At 44.7% G+C, this 16,357-nt stretch overlaps 1 protein-coding gene across 2 annotated transcripts in view; it reads right to left on the bottom strand.

Moving 5' to 3' along the window:
• The window catches only part of LOC125435538 (WD repeat containing planar cell polarity effector), a 308,331-nt gene that overhangs the window by 249,857 nt on the left and 42,117 nt on the right, over positions 1 to 16,357 (bottom strand). The gene's annotated exons all lie outside the window — the stretch shown is intronic.

The following is a 16,357-nucleotide window of genomic DNA, read 5'->3' as shown; positions in this document are numbered from 1 at the left end:
GGACAAAGTTTGTCAAAAGTACCCACATGAAAACTGTACTCATCTCTCGGGGGCAAATAATTCTGAACCACAAGCGACCACAGAATCATAGAGTTGGAAGAGACCCCAAGGGCCATCCAGTCCAACCCCTGACCTGCAGGAATACACAGTCAAAGCACTCCGGACAGATGGCCATCCAGCCTCTAAAAACCTCCAAAGAAGCTTCTCTGGAGCTAAGGAGTCTCTGTAGAATTGATTCCACTGCCATACAACTGATGTATATTTCAGAGAAGAGACAGTCAAGTGTGGTTTGCAGTCTTCTATGAAAGGGAGAGGGAGGAAACTTTCCGCGATAAGCGGGCCTGGCTTTTTGACCTCGGCTTTTCCACTGAAAAAGTGAGCAGCTTAGTAACACAACTCTCCTTGACTTGCCAGCTTTTAGGATTGCCGAACACACGTGTTCCTGCGCTACTTGATAATAATGCCAAGTCATGTTACTTCAAACATATTTATGTAATTAGATGGGAGAGGCGTTTACATCACATGCACCATATATAATAAGCAACTGCATATAGAAGATTAGGCTTTTGGTACGAAAGTTTGATCCTGAAAGGGCCCCGGTGGCATCAGCTCTGCTTAAGTGGGTGCTATTTGTGCTGGCGCGTTGCCTCGAGCCCCGAACAGCAACGCAGCGTTTTAGGAGCCGGAGCCAACTCCGTGGTGGTTTCCAGGTCACCTAAATCCTCACTTATTACGTTTTGTCAAGTAGCCAATGCATTTGAATAACAAAGTGAGGTAAATAATAGTTTGGCTGATCTTATGAAACCTTTATACCTGTGAGGTATGACAAATCAGTTTCGTGTGTAGTTTTTTAGGCAAACTGGAGTCTCTAATCATGTTTACCAAACATCCAAAGAGGTGAAGACAGATTCAAAGGAGGATTTCCACCAGCAAAAAAAAATCTTGGAAGGTCTTTCAAAGATTAGACTTTTGCTCAACGATGTACCGACAACTGGGGGTGGGGGGATGGGCAGAGCTTAGGAGTGATCTCAGTCTTTACTTGGCTAGATTGCCAATAAATCAGGTACTGGAGGGATGTGAACAAATGACCACTGGAAATGTACCCTGAAGGGTCCTCCTCCAAGCAGAAGAGAACATCTTCTGGGGGTTTCCCACCATCTAGTCAGGGAGGCCGGAACAAGAATTCTTCTTCCTGTTTCCTCCTTTTTGCAGTGATAGACAGAGTATTATGCTTAATAGTTTGCGAACAATTTGCGAAGATGTTTGGTTTGCTGATTAAATTGCAAGAGAACAGCAAGGAACAGTCAAGAATCGTTAAGATATATACAGTGTCGTACTGTGAGTCGAGGAGCGCAAGGCGGTTTGTTGACCGGATGGGATCCAGGCGTCCTTGAAAAGAACCAGTCGTACCACTGCTGGGGCAACTCCAGAGTCATGCTGGCCGTCACATCTTGCCCAGATCTGTCCACTCGGAAGCTGAATCTCCAGCTGAATCTTCAGGGAAGCTGAATCTTCAGGGATCTCCTTTGGGATGGCTGTCTGGATTGGGTCCATTCGCTCCTCTGACTGTCGAATTTGAATCTAGGCAACGTGCGCTGGGCCCCAAAGGAAGCGTTTCCCAGAGGCCTTCAGTCTGAGCGTCATAAACGTCTTGGCATGGCTATGGTTTTCTCTTTAGATTCTATTAAGATACTGTCGAGAGCGTCTCCAAATAATTTGTCCCCCTGAAAGGGGTATGCAAACACAATAGTTGGCTTGCCAGGCTCTGAGCCACAACACGTGTTGCATTGCTGCTACTGAAGCCAACGTCCTGGCAAAGAAAGACTAGGAGTCCAGTGCAGTGTTGGCAGCAAAGAGAACCGCTTTTAGAAGTCTGTTAAATCCTTTCACGGAGAGAAAGAATTGCTTTCTGGAATGAGCTGCATGGTTTTCCTGATCCTTCTTTCAGCCCTCCCTGTTCTTATACCAAAGTCTTGAACAATCAAACCATAAAACTTAAATAAGATCGATGTGTAAAAACACCTCCCTGCGGACTCTATAGAACAAGCAACAAAATAAGTACATTGAGAAGAAGAAGAAGAGTTTGGATTTATATCCTCCTCCTCCTCCTCCTCCTCCTCTTCTTCTTCATCTTCTTCATCTTCTTCTTCTTCATTTTGCTTGCTTCATCTGTCCCCATAGCTGATGTATATTGGCTTTATTCGTCTTTATCGACAATTTCTGGGTTTTTAAAATTTGAACACGTAATTTACCAAGTCAATAACTTTTTGCTCACTTTTCATGGACACCTCTGGGAGCTGTCCAGGTTGCTTAGATTCCTTTGGGATCATTTTGATTAGAGAACTATCTTTTTGCTCCCATTCCATTTTAGCGGATAATGAGTTTCTTTGTCAATAATCTCAGACGGAATTTCAAATATGCATTTATTTTAGAAGAAGAAGGAGGGTTGGATTTATATCCCCCCTTCTCTCCTGCAGGAGATTCAAAGGGGCTTACAATCTCCTTGCCCTTCCCCACTCACAACAAACACCCTGTGAGGTAGGTGGGGCTGAGAGACCTCAGAAGAACTGTGACTCGCCCAAGGTCACCCAGCTGGCGTGTGTGGGAGTGCACAGGCTAATCTGAATTCCCCAGATAAGCCTCCACAGCTCAAGCGGCAGAACGGGGAATCAAACCCGGTTCCTCCAGGGATGAAGGAACGGAGCCTTTTGCTCTGAAGTTGCTTGAGAAAACATGGGACACTTATTAAAACATGGCACAATTGTTTTAGCCTCAACTGGGCATTGCAAAAGGATATGGACCAAGGAGTCCACTGACTGAAGAGAGCAAGGACATAGCCAGACCAAAAAAGGGATCCTTAGCAGATGACCCAGCAAGACCATTGGAAACAGGCAATTAAATCTTGCATGCATAAAGGATATGCATGCATATCCCGGCCTTGGGATCGGGCGCCGTCAACATATTGAGGTCGACCAATGGTGGCTGTGTTAATGCTGCTGTGCTTTAAGGGTTTTAATATCGTGTGTATATTTTGCTTTATTACGTTCTGTAGTTATGCACAGATGTGGGATCCAGCAGGTTCTCACCAGTTCCCGAGAGTGGGTTACTAATTCTTTGTGTGTGCCGAGAGGTGGTTGCTAATTGGGTCTGCTTTTCTGTTAGAAATTCCATTAGGTCCAAAAATCATAAAGTCCTGTTGTTTCCTATGTGGCTAGTTAGTGAAGGTAGAAAACGGGATAATTCTCCCTGTTGGGCTGTTTTAAAAACATGTTTTAGAAATATGGTAAAGTTCCTTGTTTAAGGAAAGTCTCCTTCTTTTGATTTCTAGAAACAAAATTAAGTATTTGAAAGTATGAAGTATTGGACAGGCAGTCAATTAGAAGAGAAGTAGTTGTTTCTGTTGGCAGTAGACGATAGGACTTGCTATAATGAGTTTAAATTATGGACAGAAAGATACCAGCTGGAAATTAGGAACTTTTTTTTTACAGTAAGAGTTTTTTACAGTAACAGAAAATGAATTAAAGGCCCCGCCTCTCCAGAATGTCCCGGCCCCGCCTGTCAGTAGTGCCGCGCCCAGCCCCATTAGGCAGCCCTACTTGCCACTGGAAATTTGAATCCCACCACCATGGGAACCTGTTACTAAAATTTTTGGATCCCACCACTGGAGCCACCAAATCCTCCTCTGAGAGGAAGATTCTGCACTGAATCCTGCTGCATGGCTCGGACAGCTGCACGGCACAGTCTTGCAAGCCTTGCAAGTAGACAAATTTGCTCCAATCTGGAGCTCGCCCCTACCCAACCCTTCTTTCGAGCCTCAGAAGGGAATGGCAAAGTAAGGAGAATGAGGACTGAACGTAAAGGTAAAAATTTAAATAAGAACAGAGCAGAATATAGATAGGCGATAGCACAGGCAACCAGGAGAGCTGCTCTCCCTTTGAGGCAGGAAAAAGGACAGAGGAGGAGCCAAGACCTACGGGAAACAGGAAGGAGAATCCTTGTGTCCCCCTGACTAGTAGGGAATACATAGAAAATGTCCTCCAGCTCAGAGGGAGAACATCTATACATTTTCAACCAGATTATTGCCTTTTAAAAAATTATATCAAAGTGTTACAAACATCAATTATGGCACATTGCTAAAACGGTGAATATCCCTGCAATGACCACTCTCTTATTTCTTTCTCAATAAACATGATGGGTGCAAAACAATGTTTGTTTATTACATTCTTTCCATATCTATATATCGCTGCCACCAGGAATTTAATTCCAAATCCCTTTCTATTTCCTGCTGAAGTCGTGTGTCTGATCTTGAAAGCTGTTTCGAAAGGCTAATGCGATCCTGAAGACACTACTAGTGTGGGATTCCAGGTGAAATGTAACAAACCACATTTTTATTGATATACGTTCTTCAGCTTAAAGGTTTCACGAAATAATTAAAAATAAATAAAACAATCTGAGGCAACTGCTTCTGCTGAGGTGACTTCCCCTACACAACAATCCACTCTCTCCTTTACATCTCTTGAGACCATATTAGGATTTGACTCCATTTCTAATCGCTCAATGTTTCTTCCTATGTCTTTGGTCCTCCACTTGTATAACTGTAGGCTGTTAACCTCATCAAGCCATCTTTTCATTATAAGTTTAGCACAGACAGCCTCTCTCTCTCTCTCTCTCTCTCTCTCTCTCTCAGCTCTGCCCAAATTGACTGACTCTCTCAATTTGGCACAGATTCTTTATAGTCACTCTCCAGTAACAACCAAGCCCCTCCCTTACTTATCCCTTTACACACACACCCTTCTTCCTACAATGTATCTGTCATTTTAAAGAAACACACACACAATATTTTAGATCATTCCAACACCATTTATTTTTATTTTTTTTAATATTGTGGGATCACTTGAAGCGTGCATAATTCTGGTAGACAAGATGGGAGCGACCCACACTCGCCATTCTGTCAGGTCGGGAGATAGGAGAGAGCTGTATTTCGTGCTTTTACCCGATCAACCACCAGCTTCAAATGCAGGCAATATAGGATTTCACATAATTGCTTTAATCCTAAGGCATTTTAAGGTGTTCCTGGAGTAATACAAGGGAAGTCTGTTTTATGATATTCAGAATGAATCTGAAATTACCTGTTCCTCATCTAGCAGAAAGCATCAATTGAATGACTTCTCTCTCTTTCTCCTGGATTCAAAGTAATGAATAATTTCAACATAGTGCAAGTATTATTGACTAGTAGCACTATATAACTACTAGTATGCAGGCTTCACTACATAACTTAAATGATCCCAGGACACTCCTTGCTTAATGCATAGAAAAGAAAGGTTTAAGTTAACATTCTGGGGATTTTCCAAGCAAAAATAGAATTTTAATAACTTTTCCATAACTTTTAAAACTAATTCCAATACTTGAAAAGGTATTACAGGCAGGGTTCACTACAGAAAGTGGCCACACCACAATACACACATTACACAATAGTGCCATCTAGTGTTGAAAAATATTTCATAACCTTTACAGGATGACCTATTGTCCTGCCCTTCACTACATGCTGTGCGTTTGGATCTTTGTCCATCTAACTATTGTGGGGCGAACAGGAAGTAAATAAAACAAACAAAATCAATGAGGAACATTTCTACATGAGTGTCCACTATGAACATATGCTGTGAAAACTCCAAAGCAAAACATATCTGCCCATCTCTCTCTTCACCCATTACTACAGACACAGAGGTTTTCCAAATGTTTTGTATTATGCTCAAGACAAACAGCTTTCCCCACCAAGTAACGGTTAAAATTTTTAAAATCTTTTATGTTTACCTTCTTATTTCCATTAGCACCAATAGTCTGATCAGAACTGAATAGTATAGATTAGAACAAGACCAGCCCACAGTTAATGAATGGAGCAGCAGTGGCGTAGGAGGTGAAGAGCTCGTGTATCTAATCTGGAGGAACTGGGTTTGATTCCCAGCTCCGCCGCCTGAGCTGAAAAATGGAGAGCTTATCCTACAGGAAATTCAGATTAGCCCCATGTATTAATTCTCCACCTGCGCCAGCTGGGTGACCTTGGGCTAGTCACAGCTTCTCGGAGCTCTCTCTCAGTCTCCCACCACCTACCTCACAGGGTGTTTGTTGCGAGGGGGGAAGGGCAAGGAGATTGTCAGCCCCTTTGAGTCTCCTGCAGGAGAGAAAGGGGGGATATGAATCCAAACTCCTCCTCCTCCTCCTCTTCTTCTTCTTCTTCTTCTTTTTCAAGGAATTGTGGGGTTTCCTTAGATTTGGTCTTCTCCTGCACAGTTTAAATTATGCTGCCACTTTTCTCTGCTAGGCTAGAGATACTTCAAGAAAACAAAAAGGCCTCAGCCAATCTGGTACCTGAATAAAAAGGAAACTGATAAAAAATATGTCAATTAAATATTGTAGATTAGTGCTTCCCAACCAGGGGTACGCACCAGAGCATTTGAGGGTATGTGGGAAAAAATTATGTAATGAAGTTGCTTGTATGGAGTACAGTTTTAGGGCAATGGGTTAAAGGGTTAAAAACCACTGCTCCAGATAGTTGTGGTTTTTTAAAAATGGATATTCTTTTTCTTCTTCTAGGAGCAGCAGTGGCGTAGGAGGATAAGAGCTCGTATATCTAATCTGGAGGAACCAGGTTTGATTCCCAGCTCTGCCGCCTGAGCTGTGGAGACTTATCTGGGGAATTCAGATTAGCCTGTGCACTCCCACACACGCCAGCTGGGTGACCTTGGGCTAGTCACAGCTTCTCGGAGCTCTCTCAGCCCCACCTACCTCACAGGGTGTTTGTTGTGAGGGGGGAAGGGCAAGGAGATTGTCAGCCCCTTTGAGTCTCCTGCAGGAGAGAAAGGGGGGATATAAATCCAAACTCCTCCTCCTCCTCCTCCTTCTTCTTCTTCTTTATTTATTTATTTATGCACATCTACAGAAGTACTACCCTGATGTGGATAGCTCCAGGCTAGCCCTACTCCCGCAGGGGTCTGCAACCTGTGGCTCTCCAGATGTTCATGAACTACAATTCCCATCAGCCCCTGCCAGCATGGCCAATTGGAATTGTAGTTCATGAACATCTGGAGAGCCGCAGGTTGCAGGGTATAAACTGAAATACAAATCTCAGCAGCTCTCAGCAGCCAAGAAGGGTTGACCCTGGCAAATATTTGGATGGGAGTCCTCAAAGGACTGCCAGGGTCACGAGGTGAAGGCAGGCGATGACAAACCACTTCCAAACGTCTCTTGCCTAAAAAGCCCTACCGGGTCACCGGAACTCAGCTGGGACTTTGCAACACGCACACTCAGAATCGTTCCCTTGTAGAACAGCAGTACATCTAATACTCCACACTCCTTTTGCACGAAGAGACCCAAATCACGGAGCAACTGCAATCCCTCACAACTGGCAATGTACAAACAAATCATTGCAAGAAAGACCAGACGGAAGGGCATACAGTTGGCAGGCATGAGGTCTCCAGTTCAAACGCTTTACAGGACTTGCTACCAGACAGCCCTGGGTAATGTCTGAGGTACAGCAGAGATTTTACACTATCACAGCGATAGCGATAGCGAACCTTTTCGAGACCGGGTGCCCAAATTGCAACCCAAAACCTGCTTATTTATCACAAGGTGCCAACATGGCAATTTAACCTGAATACTGAGGTTTTTGTTCAGAAAAAACCGGTTGGCTCCGAGGCGTGCATTACTTAGGAGTAAGCTTGATGGTAGTCGGTGGCTTTGCTTTTAAGCAACTGTTCAACTCTTCCAACGGGTGAATCACGACCCTAGGAGTGTTCATTCAGAAGCAAGCCCCATTGCCAGCAACCAAGCTTACTCCCAGGTAAAGGATCGTGCTTTGTATGAAAGCAATCCAGTGGGGTTTAAACAGGCGGCTTCAAGCAGGGAAGTTACTGCTACACTGCTTCCCCTAAACTAGGTCTTAGGTTTTAATGCCTTTAATAATCGAGCCAAAATGCGGTAGGCCAGCCTAGTGATGGGGCAGAGGGAACTCTGTGTGTGCCCACAGAGAGGGCTCTGAGTGCCACCTCTGGCACCCGTGCCATAGGTTCTCCACCACTGCAGATCCAATCCATGGAAATGAAAAAGAGCTAGTTTTGATACGCCACTTTTCTCTCCTGTAAGGCTCATTCCGCACATGCAGAAAAATGCACTTTCAAACGGCTTTCAGTGCTCTTTGAAGCTGTGCGGAATAGCAAAATCTACTTGCAAACAGTTGTGAAAGTGGTTTGAAAACGCATTATTCTACGTGTGCGGAAGGGGCCTAAGAGATCTCAAAGCAGCTCACAACCATCTTCCCTTCCTCCCCCCACAACAGACACCTTGTGAGGCAGGTGGGGCTGAGAGGGTTTAGAGAGAACTGTGACTAGCCCAAGGTCACCCAGCAGGCTTCATGTGGAGGAGTGGAGAATCTAAACCAGTTCACCAGATCAGAGTCAGCCACTCTTAACCACTCTACCACACTGGCTCTTCTTGTGTGAACTGGCTGCATCAGAAGCCAATTATTTTGCATACCATGTGCCCATCTCATTGCCACAGTCATGAGGTGCCTACCTGTTACTGTTCATCTCAGCAACCATTTCTCCCCATCTGTAAAGCACCAAAAGAAGAAGAAGAAGAGTTTGGATTTATGTCCCCCCTTTCTCTTTTGTAGGAGACTCAAAGGGGCTGACAATCTCCTTGCCCTTCCCCCCTCACAACAAACACCCTGTGAGGTAGGTGGGGCTGAGAGAGCTCCGAGAAGCTGTGACTAGCCCAAGGTCACCCAGCTGGCATGTGTGGGAGTGCACAGGCTAATCTGAATTCCCCAGATAAGCCTCCACAGCTCAGGCGGCAGAGCTGGGAATCAAACCTGGTTTCTCCAGATTAGATACACGAGCTCTTAACCTCCTACGCCACTGCTGCTCCAAAAGAGACACTAGAATAGTAATGAGTAATGGTGAAAAAGCCAGCATTGAATGAATGGCCTCCAAAACATCCTATCATTAACAGCCTTGATCAGGCCTTGCAAACTGAGGCCTACGGCTTCCAAGACAGAGTCAATTCATCTCGTGTTTGGTCTTCCTCATTTCCGACAGCCGTCAACTTTTCCTCGCATTATTGTCTTTTCCAGTGACTCTTCTTCTCGGGATGTGACCAAAGTCTGATAGCCTCATTCAAGTCATTTGGGTTTCTATGGAGAGTTCAGACTTGTGTTCATGTGGGCCCACACTGGGCATCTCTTTGCCTTGCTCTCATGTTGGGCTTAGCTCAGTGGTGGGATCCAAAAATTTTAGTAACAGGTTCCCATGGTGGTGGGATTCAAACTGTGGCGTAGCGCCAATGGGGCTGGGCGGGTCACGACGGGGGCGTGGCCGGGCATTCCTGGGCGGGGTGTTCCTGGGCGGGGCTGTGGCAAGGACGCAGCCGCTGCGCCAGTCCTTGGGCGGGAAACGAATGCACGCAGGCACAGGCTGCCACGCACGCCGGTGCACCTCCTGCTAGACTGCTTCAAGTTCTGCGCGCTACTGCTGAGAGGAGGGGCGTAACTAAGGCAAAAATCACGTGGCAAAATCACCAATTAGTAACCCCCTCTCGGCACACGCAAATAATCAGTAACCTACTCTCGGGAACCTGTGAGAACCTGCTGGGTCCCACCTCTGGCTTAGCTGCTATCCTAAGCACTTTACAGACTGCTCTTAGCAAAGTGCTGGCAAGCAACGTTCTGTGATTTGAAGCAAGAAATGAAGTTAAGCCGCTGTGATCTCTTGAAAAAGCCAGAAATTTTGAACCAGATCGACTCCACTCCCAGCTGGAGGTTGAAGGCTGTGCTGATGGCAGATCATCTTCCCAATCCGAAGCCCTTGGCTTCCTTCCGTTCAGACAAGCAGCATCTGCCATATATTACGTGTGGATTCACATCAGTCCAAATTCTCCAACTTTACAGGGTTGTTCTAAAGCAGGGGTAGGGAACCTGCGGCTCTCCAATTGGCCATGCTGGTAGGGACTGATGGGAATTGTAGTTCCTGAACATCTGGAGAGCCGCAGGTTCCCTACCCCTGTTCTAAAGATATACTCTTCTTTAGCAAACCCTCATGGAGACAGAGGTTGTAATTTAGGGAGTTGGGCTGCACAGAACTGTCACCTTTAGCTTGTTAAAAAGTTGACAAACAGAGATTGAGGGGGGGAAGTCAATCGCTTTCCAGCCTCACACACAAAGCTCTGGAAATATCAATGGCCTCCCTCGCCGGAGACAATGAAATGGTCAACTCACACGTCCAATTTGAAGCTGATGCATAGAAGGAGAAGGAAGTGAAGGAGGGCACACTGCATTTGACTCAAGATTTCAAGAAATGCTTTTCTGAATCCCCAGAGAATGGGCACACAGAGATAATAAATCCACTTGACATAGAGGGGGAAGGTCTCTTTGGCTGAAGAAGTAGCTCACACCCCTGAGCCTGGCTGGAAGGCACCGTGGCTACGTGGGAGAGGCAAGGGGCTGGGCGCCTGAACAGTGACAAAAAGAGAAGGGACGCTTTTAGAAGGAGGGAACTTCTGAGTTCTGAGAATATGATCAGCTAGGGCACGCACAGAAAAGGGAGAGAGGAACTGAACATTTACACCAGTGGTGGGATCCAAAAATTTTAGTAACAGGTTCCCATGGTGGTGGGATTCAAACAGTGGCGTAGCGCCAATGGGGCTGGGCGGGGCACGATGGGGGTGTGGCCGGGCATTCCGGGGGCAGGGAATTAATAATTTCTCTGGTACTGTAAAAAATTCTTACTGTAAAAAAAAGTTCCTAATTTCCAGCTGGTATCTTTCTGTCCATAATTTAAACTCATTCTAGCAAGTCCTATCGTCTACTGCCAACAGAAACGACTTCTCCTCTAATTGACTGCCTGTCCAATACTTAATACTTTCAAATACTTAATTTTGTTTCTAGAAATCAAAAGAAGGAGACTTTCCTTAAACAAGGAACTTTACCATATTTCTAAAACATGTTTTTCAAACAGCCCAAGAGGGAGAATTATCCCGTTTTCTACCTTCGCTAACCAGCCACATAGGAAACAACAGGACTTTATGATTTTTGGACCTAATGGAATTTCCTAACGTAAAAGCAGACCCAATTAGTAACCCCCTCTCGGCACACACAAATAATGAGTAACCCACTCTCGGGAACTGGTGAGAACCTGCTGGATCCCACCTCTGTGTACAATGCCAATGGCTAAGTGAGACTGTTCTGTCTTATTTTTGATACAATATCATGGATGAATGTACAAGAAGTTAGATCACAAGATGACCAAAATTCTTACTTAGTGGAATTTGGCTTTGCATGCTTACTCTTATAAAGAATTACTGAAGAGATTTGGCCAACGTGTTTGCACCTCGCTGCAACTAGAAACGTATATAGTGCGTTTTAAGTTTTAAGTATTGTATCATTTTGTTGCGAGGCGCTCTGAGCCCTGCTAGACAGGGGAGGGCAGGATATAAATATAAGCAATAAATATATAAATAGAAAACCACAAAGGATCTTACACTGGATTTGTATATACACCAATGTATCGGCAGTCTCAAAATAGGGACCCAAAGTGGTTTACAACATTATCCCAATTCTTCATTTTATCCTTACAACAACCCTATTCAGCCATTGGGGGGAAATGCAGCAGAACCTACAAGGAAAACTGTACAGAAAGGAGATCTTCATAACCACATTGTTTAGTCTGACGTGTTGTTGTTGCTGTTTAGTGAAGTTGTTTTAGGTTTTCCCCAGATGATGTTATTATCTTGGTAGTGTTTACATTATAGCATTCAGCCAGTGTTAGTTAGAGTCAGTTTAGTTTAGCTTGTGTGTCAGCTTGGTAGAATGTGCTTGATTCTATTTGTACGCCAGGCTTCCTGTGCTAACTGTAGTGACTGGGTGTGTGTGTGTTAGGCCCTTTCCGCACGGGCCAATAACAGCACCCTACCGTGTCCTCCGGCCTCCGCACGGGCCAAAAACGCCGTCCCTAGGGAGCTGTTCACATGGGGGGCGCAGCTGCATCGTAGCCGCGCTGCCCTCGCTCCCCCCCCAGCGGCGCAAAGCCGCTGTTTCCCAACCTCGCTCCCCGAGCGAGGTTTTTGGGAAACAGCAGCTTCCAACCGCTGCAGTGCGAACGGCAGCAGCTGGAAGGCGCCATTCCCCCCCTTTCCCAAACATGCGAACGGTCCCGGGGGGGGGGTTGGGTCAGTGTCATGTACGCCGACCCAACCGCCAGCGTGGCCGTGCAGAAATGGCCTCAGTTTCTGGTATTTGTATTCTGGAAAGAGAAAGTCACCATCTATTCATTACGTTTTGTTTATGCTGCTAAGGATGTCATGATGCTGATGTTGTTGAAATGTTAAAATGTTGCTACTCTGTTATTCCATGATGTTATGTTATGATTATTAATGCCTTGGTTTATGTAACATTTGATATGATGTGGATGCTTTTGTTATAACCTTATGTTGAAAAGGTTATACGTATTGTAGCTAGAATGTTTCACTGTAAGATATTGATATTTATTTCATGTTGTTGATAGTATGTTCTTTGATGTTTGTTGCCTATTATATGATATTGTATTGCTATTGCAGCTGTTGTTTACCACCCTGAGCCCTTCGGGAGAGGGCGGTATACAAATCTAATAAACCATAAACCAATCTTAGGCTCCTTCCGCACATGCAGAATAATGCACTTTCAAACTGCTTTCAGTGCTCTTTGAAGCAGTGCGGAATAGCAAAATCCACTGGCAAACAGTTGTGAAAGTGGTTTGAAAACGCATTATTTTGTGTGTGTGGAAGGGGCCTTAGGCTCATTCCGCACATGCAGAATAATGCACTTTCAAACTGCTTTCAGTGCTCTTTGAAGCAGTGCGGAATAGCAAAATCCACTTGCAAACAGTTGTGAAAATGGTTTGAAAACGCATTATTTTGCCTGTGCGGAAGGGGCCATAAGGAAGAATGATGGTCTTCAGTGTACCTTGGCCAGACCATATAGAAATGTAAAGGTCAACAGTTAAACGCCAACTCTAACTATCCTGGTATGTCTCCCCAAGAACTCTCTCTTCAGCAGATTCAAATATACTGGTGGTCTCTAGCCCCAAGGAAGTCCCGTTTGCCTTGATCAGGGCAGGACTTTTTCAGCTCTGGTTCCAGCCTAATAGAATGCTCTGACTGATGAGATCAGAGCCCTGCAGGACGTAATACAGTTCCACAGGGCCTGTTTGAGGCACTTACAGTTAACATCCAAAGCCTCCCCATCAACTTGCATCAAATCGTATCCTCTACTCAACCATTAACCTTGTATTATCATTATTTTGACATTGTTTGGGTTCCTTGGCATGTCAAATCTATTCGTACTGGTTGTTGAGGGTTTTCTGGGCTGTGTGGTCTGGTGGATCTTATTCCTAACGTTTCACCTGCATCCGTGGCTGGCATCTGCAGAGGTATATCACAGAGAGAAGTCATGTTTAACAGACTTCTCTCTGTGATACACCTCTGAAGATGCCAGCCACAGTTAAACAAACTTATCTCTGTGATACGCTTCTGAAGATGCCAGCCACAGATGCAGTCGAAACGTTAGGAACAAAATCTACCAGACCACGGCCACACAGCCTGAAAAACCCACAACAACCAGTTGAATCTGGCCGTGAAAGCCTTCGACAATATTTGTACTGGGTTAGATTTAATCGCCACTTGGTAGCTTACAGAATCATAGGACTGTAGCAGGGTATTGTAATATATTGATGTGATATTTAAATATTTTAAGTATTTTTATTGTGTTATGATTGTTGTACGCTGTCTGAGCTTGAAGAGGGAGGAGATATTAAATCAAATCAATCAATAAACAGTATAAACATGGCTTTATGTATTCTGTGCACACCTCACCAGTTGGGATTAACCAAATGCTAAATGCAAACACTTTTCCACTTATCCTGATCTACTGGTCCTCAACTATGATGAGCTTGTGCAAACTTGCGGAACTTTGAGAAGGAATAATGGACACCACTACAAAATGGCTGCCACAGGGACCATCACATAAGCTTGGGAGGTCCTGCAACAACACAGGGAGGCTCCAAGGCCAGCGCTGCCCAACAAAAGAGGCAGCTGCTTCCAAATTAGAGCTTTCTGCAGATGCCAAGGTGATGCCTCCTGGGCTCTTCTAAAGCGCCTCCTGCGTTGAAGGGTTGGCGAGAAGCCAGGATCGACTGCTTGCTTTCGGCTGGGATGCTGTGCGTCTTTGGTTTCCAAAGAGAGGGAGGGTTTGCTCCCCGCATAGCCGTAGGGGGAGGCTGCCAAGTCTGGAGACATCAGGAAATCTGTGTCAACCTTCGTGCCGTCGACACAAGGCGGTGACACACCTGCCGGGGATGAGCTTTGTGCTTTGCTAGGCAGTCAGCTGGTAGAGAGCAACTCAGAGGTCCCTGTCTTTCCTGCCTCTGTCAGAACCCTTTACATTTTATCACCAGTTATTCAGAAGCAAGCCAGTGCCAAAAAACACACTGATGGACTCCGTCATATTGGAGGTGCAAAATTAGCATGTTAGTAGTTTTCAGTGCCTTTGCTTAAATTTAAGAGGAAAATTATTATTATTATTATTATTATTATTATTATTATTATTATTATTATTATTATTATTATTATTATTATTATTATTATTCTTTATTGGGTTTATAGACCGCCCTCCCCCAAAGGGCTCAGGGCAGTGAACATATAATAGAGCACAATATCAAGTTAAAATCTAGTAAATATAAATTAGTATGGCTCTAATAAAAAATAAACCCTACCCCATTAAAATACAGCATTATTAAAATTAACATTAAGACAAGATGGCACCAGCTTCAATTCTCCAAAAAAAACCCAAGAGGGGAAGGGGCGGTAGGATCCACTTGATGTTGTAAAATAAAAGGAGAGGGAGGGGGCCCCTGTCAACGGCTAGGCTCCCCAAAGGCCCGGTGGAACAGCTCTGTCTTGCAGGCCCTGCGGAACTCAGCAAGATCCCGCAGGGCCCGAACAGCTGGCGGGAGAGCGTTCCACCAGGCGGGGGCCAGAGCTGTAAAGGCTCTGGCCCGGGTGGAGGCCAGCCGTATCATTGAGGGGCCAGGGATCACCAGTAAGTTGGCCTCTGCCGAGCGCAGAGACCGATTCGGGACATATGGGGTAAGACTGTCCCGCAGGTACGTAGGTCCCAGGCAGCGCAAGGCCTTAAAGGTTAACACCAAGGCCAACTTAAGGGAAGTTAAGAGGCTCTATTGTCTCTTAATGTTTGTATTATTATGTTTGAAAGTGTAATAATAATTATTATTATTATTATTATAAGTTCTTCATAAAGCTTTGGCTCTGTCTCAATTTAACATTCAAACCACACAATTTATTTTTTTCTTATCAAACATTTCAGTTCAAGCGTTTGCTGCTAGTGAAGGCTAAAGTTAACACGATGCACTCTTTAAATTTTATAAAACAAGTTTTTTTAAAAAAGCTAGGTCATGCTCTCCTTATTGCAGTATGAAAGTTTTCTGAATCAATTTTTTTTCTGGAAAATCCGTATCTTGGCCAGGAAAGGAAACAACCGGCAAATCAGTTGAAGCTTATCAAAGGAATTCTTGGCCATCCCGAACTATTGTTCTTGAACCTCAAATAAAAAGGGATTGTCTGAAAGTTTCCTCTGTTGTGCACACAATTGTTAAATATTATTCTAATCACAGCAATAAACAAGTGAGCACCTTAAACATGTGTGGAATAGTCTCCTGAACTTGTTATTCAGTAAGATAGGTTTTGAACAAGAGAATTGGACAGCTGTGGCGTGGGAGGTTAAGAGCTCGTGTATCTAATCTGGAGGAACCGGGTTTGATTCCCAGCTCTGCCACCTGAGCTGTGGAGGCTTATCTGGGGAATTCAGATTAGCCTGTGCACTCCCACACACGCCAGATGGGTGACCTTGGGCTAGTCACAGCTTCTCGGAGCTCTCTCAGCCCCACCTACCTCACAGGGTGTTTGTTGTGAGGAGGGAAGGGCAAGGAGATTGTAAGCCCCTTTGAGTCTCCTACAGGAGAGAAAGGGGGGATATAAATCCAAACTCTTCTTCTTCTCTTCTTCTGTTTATAGGAAATCTGGGTTTCACATCTGATGCTGTTAGGCCAAAACTGAGACTTTTGCCCAAGACTTTCCCGAAGAGGTTAAAAAAAATTCCTGAAAGAGGTTGAGAAAAGTAGTTTCTAAGAGAAGGATACTAACGGGAACAGTAACAAATACACTTTTGTCTAATAAATTATGTCCCATAGGAATGTTAATGGACTGAAAAGAAGTACGTTTTGTAATCTGATAAGATTGTACTCTTGGCCTTTTGCCA

This window comes from Sphaerodactylus townsendi, linkage group LG01 (assembly GCF_021028975.2).
Source record: "Sphaerodactylus townsendi isolate TG3544 linkage group LG01, MPM_Stown_v2.3, whole genome shotgun sequence".
NCBI lineage: Eukaryota > Metazoa > Chordata > Lepidosauria > Squamata > Sphaerodactylidae > Sphaerodactylus > Sphaerodactylus townsendi.
The sequence above is the reverse complement of the archived record's forward strand: the minus strand, read 5'-3'. Positions and strand labels throughout refer to the sequence as shown.